Raw genomic sequence first — 8,750 nt, 5'->3', positions numbered from 1 at the left:
ATCACGAACTTTTATTTATGCGTATCTTTTTTTTCCACTGTTTTTGTTTCCTTCGTTTAGTTTGGCGGACTTTTTTTTTCTGTTTTATTGGAGGAGTAGCCTAGCAACTTTGTAGAGGAAGAACGGAAAAAGGAAACTTCGGCTCAGAATGATGATCGCAATGAATTCATAATTAATCAATGACAACCACAGCACAGGTGTTTATTAATGAAACTGGTCAAAATAGACCGATGCAATAAATTTGATTGCTTTAACTGTAGTGTGCCAGGAACTAAATAAACAAGAAAGAAATAACAAAAAGAAAAGGAAAAATTTTCCGTCCATTAAACATATGAATCGCAATAGGCCTTCGTCGGGAGAAGATAAAGGTTGTTACAGTTGTCTAGTTTGTGTTGCATCAATCTTCATTTGGATCCAATTAGTAGTAACGCAACGAACAAATAGCTGAAACAGTTGGTAAAACACATTTAAAAAAACAGTAAACCTTAGTAACTTCGCTATAAATTTCTAAAGATATAAGGAGCACGTTTTTTTGCTATCTTTCGATGCATCAAAAGTATGGTGGGCACAATAATCGTTTTGTCGAACGAACCTCTAGGAGGTTGGGTCTAATTGAATTAAGTAGATGAATGGCCTCAATTGTCAATAATTTTTTGCGTTATAGGCGTTTTCTTAAAAGTTTGAACTAAAGATGATAATTTGAAAGAGGCCGACCTACCAAAAAAATAATCAGGTTAACTAAGCATCATTAAGTAAATTCCTAATTTAAATCATCAGGTCAGAAAAGATAAACCCTGAAATTTTGCACGCATTTTTGTTCCGACCATTGATGAGGGGAGATACTTAGTATTCAGGTGTTAATACAGCAAGACGATCGCCCCACTCTAAATCCTCCTTAAAACAAAACGATGAAGAATTTTTGTGCTCAAGAAATATCTTAACGAGAGCTACAGGGAGCTCGAGTCACTCGAGAGAGAGTTTTTAACTGCAAAATATTAATTTAAAGGGAGCATCTTTGAATTTTGCAAATATAAGGGTTCCCGCGGCGATGAATGTTAAAATTATGCAAACTTTCTTGAAATGTCACTTTTATCATCAACTTTATAGGCGCCATTTTGTTAGGCAAAGACCATATAAGTCAAAAACTCAATTTAGAACAAATTAATTTTTAGTCCAGAAATTTTACAGATAATCATCACGAAAAATTCATCAGAAAACTTTTGTAACAATTTTGTTTGCAATTTTTGTTTTAATTTTTTGGGTCAAAAACTCTAGATAAAATCTGTATAAAACTAATTTATTAAGCTCGTAAGAAAGTGCAAGAAAAAATTTGCCGGAAACGAATTTGAGTCTTGTATCAAATGACATCTTCCGGCTCTGTGAGTGCCTTATTTGTACAACATTAATTGCCATCCATTTCTTGTCAGAACGGGTGGCCTTGAAATTACTATCCACTAAATTCTCTTATATCCCTGTTACCTCAGAAAGAAAAATAAGCTTCGGAAATACAGCGTAATTGTGGTCCAAACATAATTTGATTGAGTATATCTTCAACAGCCAAATATTCTGGTGTCAGTCTGTTAGCTTATATGAGTTTTTATTTTTGTCCAACATCCAATCTCGGAAAAAAGATACCAGGAATTAAATTACAAATTATTTTAGATTCACTGGCACTTAGGAGAGCAGAGCGTACTATAACAAAAACATAAACCAGTCAGAGATGAGTATTCAAAATTTGAAGAACTGCGAAAGTCTCCAAAGGGTAGATAATGTCATCGGGCGGATAAAAAGAGTTCAAGCTGGCCTGTGAGATTACGACCACAATTCAGTAACGACAAAAGATGATCTAATAGAAATCAAAAAATCATGTCGATCAGCTAAACATTGTTATTAACATAATTGATCATTGGTTTTGAGCAATTGAGAAAGACCTTGAAAAGTGGTCATCTGAAAACAATTCATTCTGATCGGGTGAATTTTTGTTTGACCTCAAGAAGATAAAGCTTTTCACTGTTCTGTTGAAAAAAAAATTTTTAAAACATTTTAGTTTTAAAATGATGAAAAATAATCAAACCATTTAAACTAAATTGCGTCATTGATTGACTGCTGATGTTGCTGACATTTAAAGAATCAGTTGGTGAAGGATCTGTACTTTAAGAAATCGTTTCCTCGAAGAGTTGGAAGAAATAGATTTCTCTAATTTTTTTAATTCCGAACTCATTCAGCTTCCAACCTACTTAATGAAATTAAGTTTCAATAAAATTGTTCTTAAAATTTTACTGGCAGATATTATTTTTTTTAGATTTGTTTTTTTTTCTGCTACCAAAGACAAGGAAACTATAAAATAATAGGCACCTTAAAATCATTTTATCATAATCAAACTAAGCTGTCCTGATTTACAAATCTATAAAACTTCTCCAATTTGGTGGAAGTTATCTACGAGTCTATAACCTTTGGTTAATTTTCAGGAACACCTACAAGTTAAATTTGAAACATTTAGCAGATTGACTTTTCCACCTTCTAGAGAGAACGCTACAACTAAACACGGTTTATGGAGAACAAGGGCGTAAGAACTGAGCCAAATGGCACTCCAAACGCTAATAAATGTCTAATAATTGTCCAAATACTAAGTTTACATAGTATTTTCAGTTTTATGTTTTCTCTTTGCTAAACAACAAAATGAAATCTATTACGAGGCTAAACTGTGCAATCTGTGCAATGTAAGCGGATTTCGCAGCAGGCCAAAATCAGATTTGTCGCGGAATCCGCAACATTGCTACTTTTCTTTGATCTTCTTCGCTGTTTTGGATTCCACAAAAAATACCTAAAACACTGTACCGTTCAAAATCGCTCCAAAAACAGGCAAACTTGCGGAATCCGGAACCGTATTTGCGGAATCCTGAACAGTTTGTGGAATTAAAAAACAAACAAAGAAAAAGACATGTGTATAGTTGAATTGAGCTGTTGCGGAATCCGCATCTGTAAGCGGAGTCCGCAAATTGTAAGTAGAATCCGCAAAATGTAAGTGGAATCCGCATTTTGTTCGCAGATATGTGCAGTAGCGTTTAAAATTATATCTTTTAAATACTACGTTGATCAGCTTCCAGTTGAAATTCCAAATATTTGATCTCAATTCCTGTCAAACACCCAACTTCGATCTCGTCTCATTTCATGTCAAAGATACCCAACTTCGATCTCACTTCCTGCAAACACTTCGATCTCATTCTTGCCATCTCAGTTACTGCTAACTGAACAAACAGAAGTGAAACTATTCATCAGTTCATTTCAAGAAGTTCGATTTTTAAAAAAAAGTTTCAGTTTAGCCATTTTGAAATATTTTCAATTAGTGAAGCCAGAACATAGTTTGATAAAGCAACACTTTCAGAATTTTTTTTCATGTTTTGAACTTAAAATTTATTTCTGCTGTAGTTCAAGTTTTGCTAATTTTTATCTATACTAACTTACTGAAATTAGTTTAATAAATCATTTACTCCTTGTTAAAAAACTACTTTAAATAGATAATTGACTCTCGCAGACATTTTTGACAGTCCGGCATAATTGTTTCAGAAGATAACACATGCTGGAAGCAATAAAAATATTACGAAAACATGTTATTTGTCGTAATAAATTGTACTTTCCACAAAATGCGTGCTACTATGATAGAGTGATTGTCTTAAAATAACCAAATTCCTTGAGAATAAGACATTCAGAGCTCTAAATTTGTTTAATGATTGTGAGTTAGCTATTCAGAAAAATTTAAATAGCTAACTCGTGATTTGATTTCACCTTCATGAATTGATTTTACTCTGTCATCTCATCCTAAATACTATCTTCATGATTTGAATTCACGCTCCTAAAAACTGAATCTCAAATACTGATTCCCAAGTACTGAATCCCAAATACTTAATCTCAAATAGTGACTTAATTGGGCAATATTTTAACCCAATAACTCCTAATAAGGATTTCATTCGGTATTGTGTTTCCAAAACTATGATCCGAAAAACTGCTTACTGTGATATGTATCCAAATACTAAAGTGTGACATCCATTGATTTAGTTAACCAATGTTTTAGGATTTGTTCGAAGATTCAGCTGACAATTGGCAAGTTCTCCGCAAATGCATATGCAAGTTCAGTAAAAAACAAATTTCTGAACCCACTTACAGTTTGCGGATTTCGCTCACAAATATTGCATGTTCCAGTTACATTTCGCGGAATCCACTTACAATTGCGGAATTCAGAACAAAAATTAGCTATTTTTGTTTGCTGCGGAATCCGCAACAAGTTAAATTGGAGACAAAATTTACGTTGCAAGTATATGTGCGCGGAATCCATGTAAATCTTGTAAATGGATTCCCAATGAAATTTTCCCAAAGACCTAGCTTTTCTCTCAAAAAAAATTGAAAAGTAGCCGCAGGAAAAATTCGCGCAACCGCTTTTTTTGATTAAAATTTATCTTCTCAGATTTGATTGGTTAATTTTTAAGCAAATTCAAAAACTTTCTTAAAAAAAGTCAAAATTTAAAAATCAGTAACTTTTTTCATCTAAGCGCAGGTCGTGGCCGATAAAGTAGTCAAGATTTCCAAAACTATGCTTCTCGGTTGAACATTTAAACTGAGAATTGGCAAGTATTTTTTGAGTGGAGTAAGAAAAACTTCCAAAAAACAGTCTTACTTTCAAAATTTTCACTTGTTTAAATGCCATTACAATTTTCTAGCAAAACTGAGCGCAGATAGTTTTAAAGATCGGCTTCCAACAACCTGTTGGATCAATTAAAAACGCAATATCAGTTTTGACAGAATAGCCATCGAGAAAAGACCAAAAAATGATCATCAAATCAGAGAGTTGAAATTTCCGAGAATCACAACTCTTATTTTAAAGAAATTGGGCGCAGCCGCCTATTTAGAAGCGATTCACCCAATCAATTATTTCGGTTGAACTCTAAATTAAATTTGGCCGGTTAGTTCTCCAAAAAATTCAAAATTTTCTTAAAACGGAGATTTTGGGCGTAGTCACATATGCAAAAGAGCTTCTCACCCGTTCTTTAGAATTAACCCAAAATTTCAAAAAAGACAAAAATTTGACTTTTCTGAGGACGATAACTTTTTGCGTAAGAAAATGGAAATTGGCACCGCTAATGTAGGGGAGCTTTCCACTACCCGTTGTCTCACTTGAAGCCACAATCTCAAATTTGAGAGGTTAGTTTTCGAGAACCCACAATCTTAAATTTGGGAGTGTAATTTTTGAAGAAAATATGAAAGAAATTGAAAAACGATCAAAAAATCAAAAACTTGACTTTTCGGAAGGCCGTAGTTTTTTGTGCAAAATTGCTTTTTAATGCGAGTTTTTCAACTCTTTACTTTTCATTGAAACCTATATATCAGATTTAGTAAGAAGGTTTTTGAGAAAAGGAAAAAAAGTAACGTTCAAATGTCTCCCGCCTCCCCACCAAGGACGTTTTCGAAGGCTATAGACAAAATGGGAAAGCAAAAAAAAAGCCAAGTGAGTATGCAGCCACGCAAAAATATAGGCGTTCTTTCTATGTGTAGTACTCTTTTTCGAGATCAGTAGAAAGGTTTCTATTAAAAAAAATTTTTTTTTTTTTGCAAAAAGTCAAGACTTTCCAAAGCGTCTCAAAAAAAACAGAAAGTCCATATGCTTTCACAATAGCTTTTTTTTATCCTCAAGAATTCTAGACAATTAATGTCAATTCTAGACAATTAAAAATTTTAAACTCAAATTAGCAGCTGAAAAAAATTACGAAGCGTAACCAAGGCCGACATTTTTTTTATCAGACATCAGTTAAGCCGAAAAAAAACTGACAATGCAAAAATATTCGAGAAGTTTCAATTCCCCCTGAAACTACCCTGTAGTAACTAGTACATAGCCAGTAGTTAAATTTGAATTGTGCAAGTTTGGTTGCTGCAGAAATGAATGCTGCAGAATCGATTCAATTGATTTTGTTAAACTAGTTGCTAACTAGAAAAAAATCTATATTCCAGTTTGATAACGCAAATGTAATTAGTTGTGAAATTTTTCGACCCACCTTTTATTTTCAGAAATACACTCGTGGACAAAACTAAGCGCATATTCAGGATTTTACTCTCCTAAATCCCTGTGTTTAATGTTCATTTTGGACAACATTTCCTTCGAAATTCAGTAAAAGTTCTACGTAGACCAAGAGCAGTTACGTTGTTGATTGGTTCGGTTCAAGTTTTTTTTTGCAAAAGGACAACGTGAAATTGTTGTCTTTACAATACCAAATCAAATGAACAATTCGAATAGGACAACATAAACAAATTTTCAAAATACTTCTTCAATTGAAGGATGGAGTGGAAAGAGCTAAACTTGCTTGCCATATAAGCTGAACAACAAAGGTTCGTCATGCTGTGGTCAAATCAATTTCAATTTCCCCCTATCCTTTTAAATAACCCCCTCACCCCTTACCCCATTTGATTTTTAATTTGGAAATTGTTTTCGCTTTCCAGAACAAGTACTTAGGCTTTTCCCCCAAAAACAACTTCAAAAAACTGAAACAGATCTCTAATGAAATTGACCGAGTTGGAACCCAAACATCTTTGAGGCCTTCTAATTTGATCTAGAGGCAGAACACGTGCCTTCTGAACATAAAGTTTAGTGTTGGAATTCGGGCTACATCTTATTTTTCTTCGATTTTTGGTTGAAATTTTTTAGTTTTTGGTAAGAACCCAGTTGGGCGAAAATCATTTGTTGATTTAATTATTGTTGGCTAGTGTCCAAAGCTTAGATTTTTTTGTTCAGTGTGACTAAACTACAGAAGCTATTTTAACTATAATTGAAATTCATTCTGTAATTTTTAAATTTAACAACTCTCATTTTGTTTAGGTACATTTTTTTCCTTTTTTTTTCGCTTAATTGAGTTATGCTTGGGACTGCAGTAATGATTTTTCTTCTTAACATCCTTTGAGGTACGTGTTTAGAACTTTGAAACGTGTTTCCCGGGATTAAAAAAAACTACAATTTTTTTTATTTCGTAAAGCATATGAACGAATTTTTTCTTCATGTTTTGTCGCTTTCTCTTCCAATATTTAAGTAGAAATTGGGTGACACGTGCTAAATTAAACTAATTAGAGGCAGCTAGAAAAACTAAAATATGAAAAATTACGTTTTGAAGCCTAGAAAAGCCAGTATATCATAACCAGTTTCAGAGGTTTTCTTGCTGTGGAAACTTTCTTGAAAGCAACACAAGGAATTTGAACCTATGTGCTCAAATGAGTTATTTGGGAAACTAATGAGCTTTGTTAACTCTTTTTTTCCCGGAAACTTTAGAGATAACAGAATGGAAAAAGTTTTTTTCAACCGTTTTAAAAAAAGTTGCTAAAAATTCATAGTTAATTGCGCGCTGTGGATTTTTCCAATATAAGCAGTAAATTTGTCTCCAGTGTTCTTCCAAGTTTTTGATATGAGCACTTAATTTTTTTTAAAATCTGTATCGTCTAACAAATACATCAAGACAGATAATTCCTCAGCAAGAACACTTCTCAAACCAATTAAGATATACTGGCATTTTTAAGCTTCAAAACAAAGTTTCTATATTTTTGATGTCTTGAGTAGAGTAGAGAAAATGACAACAAAATCAAGAAAAAATAGTTGATATGTCACCAATCTGCTCGCTTACAATGTTGTGTTTTAGTTGTATCGCATTTATTGCCAAGCTCTGCTTGGCCTATATTTTTAAGGGGTCATATTGTAAAGACATTTTGTATGGCGAGAAAATAAATGTTTTCAAAAATTTTCTTTTCCATACCTTAAAGCAAAAAATACTCATTTGAGCATAATGTTTAAACTCGATGTTTAAATGCTATACAAAACTTTTGGCTTTCTTCTACTCCTTCCTCCCAAATTTAATTTTCAAATTTGAAAAAAAAACTAATTTAACATTGTCAGAATTCAATAAAAATTTGGATGGAGAACAGATTAACATAGCAATATCACGCATTCAGTCGTTATAACATATAAAAACAATTATGAAAATGTGTGTGGTTGGAAAATTTGGCTCTTTTTTCTCCCCCCCCCCCCCCATCTCACACGAGCTTCAATATATTAGTGTAACGAGTGGTTTTACGAGGTTGAGTATGAAGATAAAATATGTTTGTCGTGGCCTTATTAGTCTGTAGGTAAATTTTCATAACAATCGGACAATGTGGTCGACAAAGTTACATGAAAAAATTTGCTTGTGGGGGGAAGGAAAAAGAGCCGAAATTTTTTCATAGATGTTAAAAAGCAATCACTTTTTTCCTGATGCGAGCGGTCTTATCTCCTTTAAAGCAATGATTGGCTCTTCTGCCGTTTCAACCCACTTGAATTATAAAACTTTATTTGTTATGTAGTTTTGCTCACATTGTGCAATTTTTTCTAAAAGTTGGTGGCTCTTTTTCCTTTTCCCGCATCACATGAGCATCAATCTTATGGTGTAAAGAGCGGGCTTACAGTACTTAGTACTTTTACTTGTAAAAATTTGCATGTCCTCAAAAAAGATTGCCTATCTTTCCAAATTTTGTAAAGGGTAATTTTTCCGAACCACAAGTCCTCAACTTCAGCACGTGACAAATTATGCTAACGTAAATTGTTAATAAACAATGCCATTGCTTTGGCCTGTCATTAACATAATTTCATTTGAAACGTCTTGGCAGAAACATTTCGAAATAATTCTTAAATCTTAATAAACTTAATTGTCGCGTTAAATTAGTGAGGTGAAAATATTCGATTAAAA

This window comes from Symsagittifera roscoffensis, chromosome 1, assembly GCF_963678635.1.
Source record: "Symsagittifera roscoffensis chromosome 1, txSymRosc1.1, whole genome shotgun sequence".
Classification (NCBI taxonomy): Eukaryota; Metazoa; Xenacoelomorpha; order Acoela; family Convolutidae; genus Symsagittifera; species Symsagittifera roscoffensis.
The sequence above is the reverse complement of the archived record's forward strand: the minus strand, read 5'-3'. Positions refer to the sequence as shown.